At 36.4% G+C, this 15554-nt stretch overlaps 1 protein-coding gene across 1 annotated transcript in view; it reads right to left on the bottom strand.

Annotated features, from left to right (window-relative positions):
- Positions 1-15554, bottom strand: part of LOC144783826 (uncharacterized) — a 152077-nt gene that overhangs the window by 67504 nt on the left and 69019 nt on the right. The gene's annotated exons all lie outside the window — the stretch shown is intronic.

Genomic DNA, 15554 nt, shown 5'->3' with positions numbered 1-15554 from the left:
GATGGTGGGCCATTTGTGTAAGGGTGCCTTGAATAGCGACAAGTTGAAGAATGATCCCTGGGGGATGTTGCAAATGTTGTCGGAGGTTTTGCATCAGAAAGGTGAGAGACGGATTGTGATAATTACTATTGAGGAAGTTCTTTACTAAGAATTTGAGATACACAATTTGGCCATGAGGAAACGTGTATAAAACTATTGAGGAGCATTTATGTCTATTTTCTCAGCATATATTTAAAAGTAACTTTCTTTACAGTTTTTGAAAATTAATGATAGTGTTTTGGTATTTGAAGATTCTTTGAGATATTTCATAGTTACATAAGAAATTGCGGTTTGAAAAAAACATTTAACATATGTTTTATTTCAATTTTTTCTATTGTAATTGAGAATGTTGATTGTTTTTTTTTAAAGATAATCTTATTGATTGTCTAGTTTTTGCCCGCTGTTATGTGATGAGTACTACTGAATTCACTATTCTAGTGAAATTCAATATATTCTGAGAACAGCAAAAATGGCAAATGAAATGTTTTACAAATTATTTGGTGTTGTAAAGGATATATTGTAACTGTTTTTTTTTGTTTTCCACAGATGCTAATTTTATAATATATAATTTTATTATTCTTTATTATGTTTAAGGTAAGTATAAATAACTGTTAAGAATGGCCAATGGAGTGTGCTTGTACAGAGGTGAAATAACAAAACATGGATGGACTATATGTGTTCAAAAATGGTGAGTATCTTTTATATACATTTGAACATTTTTAAATATAAATATACTGAGTGTTCCAGTATTGTTTGTATTTTACTACAACACATCTACTAGTTTGGACCAGGTAAGGTGAACAGACATATTGTACTTTTTTTAGTACTCCATTTTATAATAACAGCCTGGATTTTTCCAATAGTGATAAGAGTGACTGGTTTGATAATTTAAGAAATTGTAAGACTGAACGTTCATATAAATAATTATAATTATATAATGTTATAAAGTAGTTGAGAATGGTATTTATGATATATTTTTTAAAGGGCAAATTAGTTCTTAAAGCTAGTTGTGTGTTCTGTATTAGGAAAAATGATAAAATAAAGTGTTTATGTTTTTGTAGAAGGACCTCGACATAACAAATTTACAATGGAAAATCAAGAAAACAATATGGAACACGATTTTGAAAATACTAACACTGTCGTAGAAGAGATGAACATATCTTTTACGGGCAACATTAATGAAGTGGAAGAAATGAATGCTGGAGATATCAGCTGTGATTATCTTGATGAAACCTTGGATGATGCTTTTGTGGAAGCATTAGATGAGATTGAGATTCATCAGATGACTTTTGAAATTGATAACCAGGAAAATGAAATACCCGATGGAATTATTTTAGAAGCTGTATTAAGTTATGAAATGTTTCAAGAATAAATGTATTATTATATAATAATAATGTTTTGAGACACTCTGCTTCCAGAATTGCAATCATTCAGCTACTACCCAAGTACTCATGGTGGAAAGTGGGCCTTAGGGTATAGACTGCTTCAAACCCTTATCGACTACATATGTATTTTTTTATGCACCGGCAAACTTGTCTTTTATAGCTTCTATTCCCCAGTCTGTATCATTAGACTTTCACCAAACACTCTCACACTACTGTTTCAATGTTGTAGTGAGTCATTCAACAGTATGTGCTTATGTTTATACTGTTCTAAAAGTGAAGCTGCTATATATTCAGACAGACACTGTCACTTTCACTTGGCACTTTCACCAAACAGTACTAATGTATTCATTAATTCATTTATGAACTACACATTCATTTTGACAAACTTTTACACACTAACATAGAAATATAGTTCTTTCTTTGAACAAGGAAGGTAGTTCTGAAAAGAACTGTTTTTTTGTCTTTTTAGTTTTCTATTTTTTTTTATTTTTTCAACAAGTTTTTTTTAAAAAAAACAAAAAAATTGAACTGGAAACAAAAAAAACTGTGGCACAGGAACAAAATAGTAAAAAATAAAATTAATGTTTTGGACAACGGTGCTCTTCTTTCCTCTTCACAATGAGATCAATAGACTGCTCACCGTAACAAAGTAATTTGTTGCAATATTTACAAAGAAATTTCAGATCCGCAAACTGTGGCACAATAATAGGATGTGGACTGCTCGGAGGAGGTGGTGGTGCAGTTGAGGTACTAGGAACTGCAGGTTGAGGATTCTCCTGCAACCTTTGTGTTGCCATCCTTGGATAGTTATTTGGATGCACATTTTTGACATGGCGAACCATGCTGGCTGAACCGAAAGAGTACTTTTTAGTGGGATCACCCCTGGAAATAGTATCCTCACAGATCTTGCAAGTTACTTTCGGTGCATTGACTTTTTTCTTTCCGTCAGGATATGTAAGGCAAGAAACGGTTGGATAGCTTTCGTGATCATTATCAGTTGATGGGAAATCACAGATTTTTTGGTCATCTCCTTTTTATCCCTACGATCCTCTAGGTAAGTTATACATAACTTTTTCAACATGGAATGTGTATAGTTACTCAATCATTTTACAGTAGTAAATGTGTTTTGATAAAATGCATGGTCTTATATTTTTTTTCTGTACTATCACACTGTGCATCTGTGTACATTAAGGAATTATATTTGCCCCTTTTAAAACGTTTTACAGTAGTAAATGTATTTTGATAAAATCCATGGTGTCATATTTTTTCTGTAATATCACACTGTGCATGTGTGTACATTAAGGAATTATATGTGCCCCTTTTGAAACGTTTTACAGTAGTAAATGTGTTTTGATAAAATGCATGGTCTCATATTTTTTCTGTAATATCACACTGCATCTGTGTACATTAAGGATTTATATGTGCCCCTTTTTCCATATTTTCTACCCTCTCTTGTGATACTTCCCCTTCTCTCCTCTTACGCCTTCCTTTCTCATGGTACTACCCTCTTTTTGTTATGGTCTCCTCTGTCTTCATAATGCCCTTCTTTGTGTTTATATTTCCCTGTGTCTCCTCATATTCTTTCTGTCTCCTTATTTTCTTCCCTGTCTCTTCATATTTCATTTTTCTCTTTATACTTCCTGATCTGTCTTCTTACTGTTTCCTTTCTCCCTTCAAACATTCTGGGGCAGATTTACAAGCCCCCTGTGCGTGTTTGTTGTTCTATTGTGTCACTTTTTTTGATGTAATGTTGGCAAAAGTAATGTAAGTGAGGGTGAGCAGCTTGAACGTGATGCTCTTGTTGATGTGCAGCCAGTGTAGGTCTCCCAGGTGGTGGGGGATGTGCCTGCGGCAGGGGACTTTGATGATCAGTCGGGCGGAGGTGTTTTGGATTCGTTGAACTCGTTGTAGGTGTTTGTTCGAGTTGAGATTTAGAGAGTTGATCATTATGCATTTGGTTACATCTTTCAGTGGTGTCTGGCTTCTTGGTGAGGGAGAACATGAGTTGGGTGTCGTTGCCTTAGCAGATAATGTTGAGGTTGTGATGGTGGGCCATTTGTGTAAGGGTGCCTTGAATAGCGACAAGTTGAAGAATGATCCCTGGGGGATGTTGCAAATGTTGTCGGAGGTTTTGCATCAGAAAGGTGGGAGACGGTTTGTGATAATTACTATTGAGGAAGTTCTTTACTAAGAATTTGAGATACACAATTTGGCCATGAGGAAACGTGTATAAAACTATTGAGGAGCATTTGTGTCTATTTTCTCAGCATATATTTAAAAGTAACTTTCTTTACAGTGTTTGAAAATTAATGATAGTGTTTTGGTATTTGAAGATTCTTTGAGATATTTCATAGTTACATAAGAAATTGCTGTTTAAAAAAACATTTAACATATGTTTTATTTCAATTTTTTCTATTGTAATTGAGAATGTTGATTGTTTTTTTTTTAAGATAATCTTATTGATTGTCTAGTTTTTGCCCGCTGTTATGTGATGAGTACTACTGAATTCACTATTCTAGTGAAATTCAATATATTCTGAGAACAGCAAAAATGGCAAATGAAATGTTTTACAAATTATTTGGTGTTGTAAAGGATATATTGTAACTGTTTTTTTTTGTTTTCCACAGATGCTAATTTTATAATATATAATTTTATTATTCTTTATTATGTTTAAGGTAAGTATAAATAACTGTTAAGAATGGCCAATGGAGTGTGCTTGTACAGAGGTGAAATAACAAAACATGGATGGACTATATGTGTTCAAAAATGGTGAGTATCTTTTATATACATTTGAACATTTTTAAATATAAATATACTGAGTGTTCCAGTATTGTTTGTATTTTACTACAACACATCTACTAGTTTGGACCAGGTAAGGTGAACAGACATATTGTACTTTTTTTAGTACTGCATTTTATAATAACAGCCTGGATTTTTCCAATAGTGATAAGAGTGACTGGTTTGATAATTTAAGAAATTGTAAGACTGAACGTTCATATAAATAATTATGATTATATAATGTTATAAAGTAGTTGAGAATAGTATTTATGATATATTTTTTAAAGGGCAAATTAGTTCTTAAAGCTAGTTGTGTGTTCTGTATTAGGAAAAATGATAAAATAAAGTGTTTATGTTTTTGTAGAAGGACCTCGGCATAACAAATTTACAATGGAAAATCAAGAAAACAATATGGAACACGATTTTGAAAATACTAACACTGTCGTAGAAGAGATGAACATATCTTTTACGGGCAACATTAATGAAGTGGAAGAAATGAATGCTGGAGATATCAGCTGTGATTATCTTGATGAAACCTTGGATGATGCTTTTGTGGAAGCATTAGATGAGATTGAGATTCATCAGATGACTTTTGAAATTGATAACCAGGAAAATGAAATACCCGATGAAATTATTTTAGAAGCTGTATTAAGTTATGAAATGTTTCAAGAATAAATGTATTATTATATAATAATAATGTTTTGAGACACTCTGCTTCCAGAATTGCAATCATTCAGCTACTACCCAAGTACTCATGGTGGAAAGTGGGCCTTAGGGTATAGACTGCTTCAAACCCTTATCGACTACATATGTATTTTTTTATGCACCGGCAAACTTGTCTTTTATAGCTTCTATTCCCCAGTCTGTATCATTAGACTTTCACCAAACACTCTCACACTACTGTTTCAATGTTGTAGTGAGTCATTCAACAGTATGTGCTTATGTTTATACTGTTCTAAAAGTGAAGCTGCTATATATTCAGACAGACACTGTCACTTTCACTCTCACTTGGCACTTTCACCAAACAGTACTAATGTATTCATTAATTCATTTATGAACTACACATTCATTTTGACAAACTTTTACACACTAACATAGAAATATAGTTCTTTCTTTGAACAAGGAAGGTAGTTCTGAAAAGAACTGTTTTTTTGTCTTTTTAGTTTTCTATTTTTTTTTATTTTTTCAACAAGTTTTTTAAAAAAAAAACAAAAAAATGGAACTGGAAACAAAAAAAACTGTGGCACAGGAACAAAATAGTAAAAAATAAAATTAATGTTTTGGACAACGGTGCTCTTCTTTCCTCTTCACAATGAGATCAATAGACTGCTCACCGTAACAAAGTAATTTGTTGCAATATTTACAAAGAAATTTCAGATCCGCAAACTGTGGCACAATAATAGGATGCGGACTGCTCGGAGGAGGTGGTGGTGCAGTTGAGGTACTAGGAACTGCAGGTTGAGGATTCTCCTGCAACCTTTGTGTTGCCATCCTTGGATAGTTATTTGGATGCACATTTTTGACATGGCGAACCATGCTGGCTGAACCGAAAGAGTACTTTTTAGTGTGATCACCCCTGGAAATAGTATCCTCACAGATCTTGCAAGTTACTTTTGGTGCATTGACTTTTTTCTTTCCGTCAGGATATGTAAGGCAAGAAACGGTTGGATAGCTTTCGTGATCATTATCAGTTGATGGGAAATCACAGTTTTTTTGGTCATCTCCTTTTTATCCCTACGATCCTCTAGGTAAGTTATACATAACTTTTTCAACATGGAATGTGTATAGTTACTCAATCATTTTACAGTAGTAAATGTGTTTTGATAAAATGCATGGTCTTATATTTTTTTCTGTAATATCACACTGTGCATCTGTGTACATTAAGGAATTATATTTGCCCCTTTTAAAACGTTTTACAGTAGTAAATGTATTTTGATAAAATCCATGGTGTCATATTTTTTCTGTAATATCACACTGTGCATGTGTGTACATTAAGGAATTATATGTGCCCCTTTTGAAACGTTTTACAGTAGTAAATGTGTTTTGATAAAATGCATGGTCTCATATTTTTTCTGTAATATCACACTGCATCTGTGTACATTAAGGATTTATATGTGCCCCTTTTTCCATATTTTTTACCCTCTCTTGTGATAACTCCCCCTTCTCTCCTCTTACTCCTTCCTTTCTCATGGTACTACCCTCTTTTTGTTATGGTCTCCTCTGTCTTCATAATGCCCTTCTTTGTGTTTATATTTCCCTGTGTCTCCTCATATTGTTTCTGTCTCCTTATTTTCTTCCCTGTCTCTTCATATTTCATTTTTCTCTTTATACTCCCTGATCTGTCTTCTTACTGTTTCCTTTCTCCCTTCAAACATTCTGGGGCAGATTTACAAGCCCCCTGTGCGTGTTTGTTGTTCTATTGTGTCACTTTTTTTGATGTAATGTTGGCAAAAGTAATGTAAGTGAGGGTGAGCAGCTTGAACGTGATGCTCTTGTTGATGTGCAGCCAGTGTAGGTCTCCCAGGTGGTGGGGGATGTGCCTGCGGCAGGGGACTTTGATGATCAGTCGGGCGGAGGTGTTTTGGATTCGTTGAACTCGTTGTAGGTGTTTGTTCGAGTTGAGATTTAGAGAGTTGATCATTATGCATTTGGTTACATCTTTCAGTGGTGTCTGGCTTCTTGGTGAGGGAGAACATGAGTTGGGTGTCGTTGCCTTAGCAGATAATGTTGAGGTTGTGATGGTGGGCCATTTGTGTAAGGGTGCCTTGAATAGCGACAAGTTGAAGAATGATCCCTGGGGGATGTTGCAAATGTTGTCGGAGGTTTTGCATCAGAAAGGTGGGAGACGGTTTGTGATAATTACTATTGAGGAAGTTCTTTACTAAGAATTTGAGATACACAATTTGGCCATGAGGAAACGTATATAAAACTATTGAGGAGCATTTGTGTCTATTTTCTCAGCATATATTTAAAAGTAACTTTCTTTACAGTGTTTGAAAATTAATGATAGTGTTTTGGTATTTGAAGATTCTTTGAGATATTTCATAGTTACATAAGAAATTGCTGTTTAAAAAAACATTTAACATATGTTTTATTTCCATTTTTTCTATTGTAATTGAGAATGTTGATTGTTTTTTTTTAAAGATAATCTTATTGATTGTCTAGTTTTTGCCCGCTGTTATGTGATGAGTACTACTGAATTCACTATTCTAGTGAAATTCAATATATTCTGAGAACAGCAAAAATGGCAAATGAAATGTTTTACAAATTATTTGGTGTTGTAAAGGATATATTGTAACTGTTTTTTTTTTTGTTTTCCACAGATGCTAATTTTATAATATATAATTTTATTATTCTTTATTATGTTTAAGGTAAGTATAAATAACTGTTAAGAATGGCCAATGGAGTGTGCTTGTACAGAGGTGAAATAACAAAACATGGATGGACTATATGTGTTCAAAAATGGTGAGTATCTTTTATATACATTTGAACATTTTTAAATATAAATATACTGAGTGTTCCAGTATTGTTTGTATTTTACTACAACACATCTACTAGTTTGGACCAGGTAAGGTGAACAGACATATTGTACTTTTTTTAGTACTGCATTTTATAATAACAGCCTGGATTTTTCCAATAGTGATAAGAGTGACTGGTTTGATAATTTAAGAAATTGTAAGACTGAACGTTCATATAAATAATTATAATTATATAATGTTATAAAGTAGTTGAGAATGGTATTTATGATATATTTTTTAAAGGGCAAATTAGTTCTTAAAGCTAGTTGTGTGTTCTGTATTAGGAAAAATGATAAAATAAAGTGTTTATGTTTTTGTAGAAGGACCTCGGCATAACAAATTTACAATGGAAAATCAAGAAAACAATATGGAACACGATTTTGAAAATACTAACACTGTCGTAGAAGAGATGAACATATCTTTTACGAGCAACATTAATGAAGTGGAAGAAATGAATGCTGGAGATATCAGCTGTGATTTTCTTGATGAAACCTTGGATGATGCTTTTGTGGAAGCATTAGATGAGATTGAGATTCTTCAGGTGACTTTTGAAATTGATAACCAGGAAAATGAAATACCCGATGAAATTATTTTAGAAGCTGTATTAAGTTATGAAATGTTTCAAGAATAAATGTATTATTATATAATAATAATGTTTTGAGACACTCGGCTTCCAGAATTGCAATCATTCAGCTACTACCCAAGTACTCATGGTGGAAAGTGGGCCTTAGGGTATAGACTGCTTCAAACCCTTATCGACTACATATGTATTTTTTTATGCACCGGCAAACTTGTCTTTTATAGCTTCTATTCCCCAGTCTGTATCATTAGACTTTCACCAAACACTCTCACACTACTGTTTCAATGTTGTAGTGAGTCATTCAACAGTATGTGCTTATGTTTATACTGTTCTAAAAGTGAAGCTGCTATATATTCAGACAGACACTGTCACTTTCACTCTCACTTGGCACTTTCACCAAACAGTACTAATGTATTCATTAATTCATTTATGAACTACACATTCATTTTGACAAAGTTTTACACACTAACATAGAAATATAGTTCTTTTGTTGAACAGGAAGGTCGTTCTGAAAAGAACTGTTTTTTTGTCTTTTTAGTTTTCTATTTTTTTGTATTTTTTCAATAAGTTTTTTGTATTTTTTCAATATGTTTAAAAAAAAAAAAAAATGGATCTGGAAACAAAAAAACTGTGGAACAGGAACAAAATAGTAAAAAATAAAATTAATGTTTTGGACAACGGTGCTCTTCTTTCCTCTTCACAATGAGATCAATAGACTGCTCACCATAACAAAGTAATTTGTTGCAATATTTACAAAGAAATTTCAGATCCGCAAACTGTGGCACAATAATAGGATGCGGACTGCTCGGAGGAGGTGGTGGTGCAGTTGAGGTACTAGGGACTGCAGGTTGAGGATTCTCCTGCAACCTTTGTGTTGCCATCCTTGGATAGTTATTTGGATGCACATTTTTGACATGGTGAACCATGCTGGCTGAACCGAAAGAGTACTTTTTAGTGGGATCACCCCTGGAAAGAGTATCCTCACAGATCTTGTAAGTTACTTTCGGTGCATTGACTTTTTTCTGTCCGTCAGGATATGTTAATAACTTCCAAATAAAAGCTTCTTTTCTCTTTTTCTGAGGTTGCTCAGCAGCAAATTCTTCCTCAGAGGAATGTTCTGATGAAGTCTCAAAAAGAGAAGCCATTGTACAGTTTGGTTCTAAAGGACTACAGCTCCACAGAATAGATGCTTCTCCTGAGAAAGTCCAAGTAGAAAGATCATAATGGGAAGGGTTGAAATAGGAAGTATTAAGAACCAATCAAAACTTTCCTTTTATGGTCACATGGCTTTGCGTACGCCTACGGTGCATTTACGGTGCTTTTACGCTGCGAGTACGTACAACGTACCATTGCGATTTTCGTAATTGCTTTCAAAAGTTTAAAAAAAGTATTTTCATGATTATCCCAGATAATGTCTTCCCTTAGTATGTACATTAAATACATAAATATATGTTTTTAACAATTAGTACATGTATGAGTGACTATATACAACTGTTGGTGAATGAGTGGATGTGTATGTAGATGTTGGAATTACTGAATAGGTTGTTGTAACTGGTATTGGTATCTCAATGTTTTTGAAAATTTTAGTTTCTATTTTTGAATGTGTGTATCAAAGGTTATATTACGCTCAGAGGAGGTCTGCCACTCTGTCACAAGGATGATGTCATCAGTGATGTCATTTGAGATGTCATCAGTGATGTCATGAGTGATGTCACTGGCCATGTCATGAGTAATGTAATATGTGACCGCGTTCTAAGTTGGGGGATTAAGTCCCCTTGTATACTGGGGGTCCATGGGGGCCAACTAGCCCACCAGTAACCTCCAGTATGTGCCAGGGGGCTGCGTTGCAGAGAGGTGTAAAAAGGGGCGTAGCCTCAATACACCTCTCTGCAACACAGCCCCCTGGTGCGTTTACAGAGGGGGAACTAATTCCCCTTGAATACTGGGAGTCCCTGGGGGCCCACTAGCCCATCAGGAACCTCCAGTATGCGCCAGGGGGCTGCATTGCAGAGAGGTGTAATGAGGCCACACCCCTTTTTACACCTCTCTGCAACGGAGGTGATTTTGGGGCCTTGGGGTTACTTCTAGGACCAAATGTAAATGTGCTCAAGGTGCAGTAAGAAGGAAAGTTATCAAAAATAGGTGTGCCTACTGAAAAAGCAGTGTAAAAGTATATGAGAAGTGAAAAAAAACTAAAATTGAATAAACTGAGTAGGTATCAGTAATTTATTATTATTTCCCAGTTTCCCAAGTCTAAAAACAAAGTGAAAGGCACAGATTTAACATAATATCTGTGGTTAGTAGTGGTCAACATGTTTCAGCATATCGGCGAATTTTTTTTTCCAATGCATTCTTCAGGACCCGATGTTATTTGACTACTGCTTTTCAATGTGAGAATTAAAAGATATCACCTGCAAAGGTCAGGTTGTCCGTTCAACCACACACCATTAGTTGTGGTTATTGCGCCTCACCCCACCTGGCTGCAGCTCAGGGGCCTAGACAGTTCGGATGACTGTTAGGAGACACCGAAGGACAGAGCGGTGCTCCCCTTAGACCTGAGCTGCAGCCAGGTGGGGTGAGGCACAATAACCACAACTAATGGTGTGTGGTTGAACGGACAACCTGACCTTTGCAGGTGATATCTTTTAATTCTCACATTGAAAAGCAGTAGTCAAATAACATCGGGTCCTGAAGAATGCATTGAAAAAAAAACCTCATTGAACCTTGATTCTGACTGTTTGGTGATCTATTGGATTGTGAACATTTTTATGATTTTCACTAAGAGTTGGTTGTGAGAATCATGTCATAGGTACTAATGGCATGGACAACATCTTATTAATGCACGGAAATGCTTGATTTTGGTAAGAACACATGCATGGCAGCTATGATTATATGCATTGTAATGAATTATTTACCGTGTTAAGATGGCCGCCGTGAAAGTAATGAAAGAATCACTGGATGTACCTTTGTTTATGTTGATATAATTTGGGAACACGTGACCTTGGTCATTAACGGTCACCAGTTCAAATGTAATCGGGAAACAGTGTCAATCTACACTGACGAAGGCGGTAAACGCCGAAACGCGTTTTTGGATTGAATTGCTGAGGTATCATGGTGAATAAAAACGTGTGAAGAACCTACGCAATACTGACTTGGAGTGCTCTCATTTAAAACAAAACCCAGAATTGGGGGTTTTTCGTTGGAAATATATATATATATATATATATATATATATATATATATACACAAACACCCTGCTTCCACAGAAAAGCAAGGGCACGGACACAATGTCTGTAAAATCTTCACCATAGATCTTTATTGCAAAGGGCCTCCCTCGACCCTGCAGTAGAAAGAGAAGTGTTTCGGCAGTTCTCTATGCCTTTATCAATCTAAAATAGGCCTTTACTATGCTGCAATTAAATAGATAGAAAATGGTAAAGAAGAATATATATATATATATATACACACACACACACACATTTATTCTCTAAAAAAACAAAGGTTATGGTAACAGTGTAGTTAGGTGAAACGTTTAGTAACAATGTAATGTTTTAAACTAAAGTTATCTGAAGTAACTAAAACTCATGCCCTAAGGAAGGATGGGAAATTATTACAGGCGCCCCCACCCTGCACAATTTTCTCAGCAATAATTTAATTGCAGATGTTGCAGTGATATTATCATTGATGTCATAAAACATGTCATGAGAGATGCAATATGGCGGGTAATTCGCAGGGCATGGTGAGGACACGACTGTTTTGCGGCTTGGGGCACATGGTCTACATTGGCCCACCCCTGTCCCCAAGCCACTTCGGGCTCTTAGAACCCTCCCCCAGAGGCATTTTTTATTTTAAGGGGAAGGCATTCATGGCCTCCACTCCCTGATTTGTTTTTCATTAAGGGGGGCGCATGGTCCCCTCCTCCCGAGCCAATAGTGGCCTTGGGGACTGCATCCCCCTGGTCCAAAGATATTTGTAAGGGTGAGGGGGTTGCTTGACCTTCGTCCCAGGGCCACAAGGGGAATCGGGCACCCCATTCTCTGAAGCCTTTAAGGAGAGGAGGTGCACAACCTCCCTCCGCAAGCCAATGGTGGCCACAGAGACCCATCTCCCGATGCCAAAACATATATTTTAAGGAGAGCAGGCACACAGCCCCATCTTCCCGAGCCTTAAACGCTAATATGGCAGGTAAACTATTGTGACCAGGGTTGGGCTCCCCAGGACACAGTAATTGAACTGGTCCTGGTGGGATATGGTCACTGGGGTCTTAAGAGGCATCATCTTTAATGGCATTCGACCCCAGGGATGGGTCCCCATGGCCTACTAAGTCTCGGGGATGTGGTTGTGTGCCTTTCCTCAAAACAAATATTTTGAGGGGCACCTAGGACCCGGTTCAACCCAGGTGAGTGGCTTATAAAACCGTGGAAGTCGTTACTTAAATTTGTTTTTATCACAGATCCTCCTCAAATCTGTGACAAAATATGCAGGCAAGGCCTAGGAGGTCAGGGTTACCCTACTATGTCTGCTTGTGTATTTTGTTTAACCTTTTTTTCAGGACCCAGGACTGATAACTGAGTTGTAAGATGGCTGCTGCTAAATCCTTGTTGATGTGGTGTCAGCTAATCAGATCTCACCATGAGATCTGTTGGCCCTGCGGATCCACCATGGTGTGAAATACAATTACGTTGAGCCTGAATTGCTCAAAAACTACTGAATCGATTTACACCACATCACCAAAAGCACTCTTTCTGGACCATGATCTAGCTTTCTGCCGAATGTGGTGTAAATCAGTTCAGCCGTTTGAGCTGTAGCTTTGTCTAAAGGAAAATGTTATTAGGGATGCCCCCTTTTTTCCTCAGACCCCGTTTGAAGGATCACCCCAAAATTTCCATTCACAAATTAGGCAAAAAAGAACACTTTAAAAAAAATTCGGGAAGATTTGTCAATCGGTGCCATAGTTATTAGCAACAGGAAAAAGGCATTCAGTTATATATATCTATATATATATATATATCTCTTCGAGTCTTCACGTTCTCTGATTTTACGACGGAAGTCACGGCACCACAACAGTAGGATAATTTAATTTAGTTTGTTTTAAGTACACCATGTGCAAAAGTGCAAAAAATGGACGGCCTACGTGTTTCGACTGCAATCAGTCTTCAACTGGACCACAGAGTCCTGGCTGTCTAGAACGTTTTTTTTAAAATGCTCAGTGCTCAAACCATCATTGATTTCCATAGTTAAAAACAACTAGACTGCCGACTTCATTCACAATTTTAGGCGCTAACTGGTCGCCATTTTTTTACATAATTTTGACTTCATTTACTTGTTTTACTATACATGTAAAGTCCTTTTTTTCTTTTCTTTTTTCTTTTTTGTTCATGTTATCACATTAAATAAAGTTCAAAGTGCAAAGTGCCAACTCAATTCACAAGGAAGAGTAGGGGTATCTTTGGGAGGAAGAGTAAAACAATATACGAAAGTGTATATATATAAAAAACTGTAATTTTTTTTAAAATGAGAAGGGAATAATAAAGAAAGGAGGGCAGAGCAAAAAATGACTTGTTCTTGAACTAGATTTAAACAGTCGCTAAGATTCATTAATACGTTCATTTTGGTCTTTATAAAGTAATTCTGTATTGTTCTTTTGCTCATTTCAAGGTGATATGTCTGTAAAGTACTGTATCACATCCCTTGATAGTTTCTGTCAGAGCCCCAGTTGTATTTCATATTTTCATTCATTTTCCCTTTGTGTACAGTTTTAGTTCATATCTTACATCCTCCTTTGTTGGTCCCTGTTTTTATTTTTCTATTTTTCCTTCTTTCCTTATGTGCATATGATGCGGTTTTCATGACGATGGAATTTGATTTCACAATTTGAAAGGGTTTCGCTTTCATTACAATATTTACATCTTATTTACACAGAGATGAATGTCCAGATTCTAATTGATGTTTGTTTTATTTTATTTGGTTTGCTTTGTCCAGTTTTTTAGAGGTGTACATGTAGTTCAGCGTCCAGATTGTGTCCATGTGGGTGTTCTGTGCCCATTCCAAGGATCATTCGGCTTTCCATTCTCCGCAGTTTCAAGGTTAGATCCCCCCTCTTTCAGATTTTTTCACAAGTCTGATCCCAGAGTATGTTAATTGAGAGCAATCTCCTTGGTGGTGTTCGTTGAAGTGTTTTGCCATAGGGTAGTTTGGATCCTTGTTCTTTATGGCCCGTAGATGTTGAAGAATACGCAACTTTAGTTTGCTAATTGTGCTCCCCACATAATATTTTTCACATGGACACTTGAGTCTATAGATTACATATTTTGACTCACAGGTGATGTGGTCCATGATCTTTTCAGTCTTTCCATTTTGTAGTTTCACTCCTTGATGTTTTGAGCATGTTCACAGGTCTTACATTTCACACACTTCCAAAATCCTGGGGTGCTTAGCCACAATGTTTTTTGGTTATTTTTCTGTTGTTTGAGCTCAAGATGACTTTGAGTTAGGATGTCGCTTAAAGATGATGTTTGTCTATAGGTGATACTGGGGTGGTGTGGAGTGCAATAATACGATGGATTTAGGCCCAGATCTCTGTACTGGGGTGAATGTATGACATTGTTCTGCATTCTGTCCATCAATTGTTGTTTTTGCATTTGTCACCCCGAGTGGGATGGGTATGCTCAGACGTAAGTCCCATGCTCTCCACACCACTGGAGTCAAGCTATCCAGGCTGATGAAGGCTGATAGCCAGAAACCGGTCCTTGGAGGCTTGATTCCGGTCCAGGAAAGACATGGCTTGGCAGTTCAGGCTGGACTGTTCCCATGAGGCACAGGGTCAAGGCTGATTTGCATATGGCCATGTCTGACCTGGGGTGGTGTGGAGTGCAAAATAACGATGGATGTAGACCCAGATCTCTGTACTGGGGTGAATGTATGACATTGTTCTGCATTCTGTCCATCAATTGTTGTTTTTGCTGAGAGTTATTGAAGCAGTCAAAAATGAAGCAGCACTTTTGAAAATACAGAGGGAATTCCCCTTTACGGAAGGGATCTAGAACTTGTACAGAGTACCACAGTGAGGTTTGATTGATTTCAAATGCCATTGGTGGTGATGGGACATTTCTATGCATGATTGCAAGCCATTTCTCATACATTGTAAAATAAAAGTTCCGGAATTGCTCTTCAACATTGCTTTGCTTACCAAGTGGCAAGCACTCTAACATGGAACATGTTGCAGTGCCAAAGTCACTAAAGGTGTTGCCCAGC

The sequence above is a fragment of the Lissotriton helveticus genome, chromosome 10 (genome assembly GCF_964261635.1).
Source record: "Lissotriton helveticus chromosome 10, aLisHel1.1, whole genome shotgun sequence".
Taxonomy (NCBI): Eukaryota; Metazoa; Chordata; class Amphibia; order Caudata; family Salamandridae; genus Lissotriton; species Lissotriton helveticus.
This window is presented reverse-complemented; position numbering and strand designations above follow the sequence as displayed.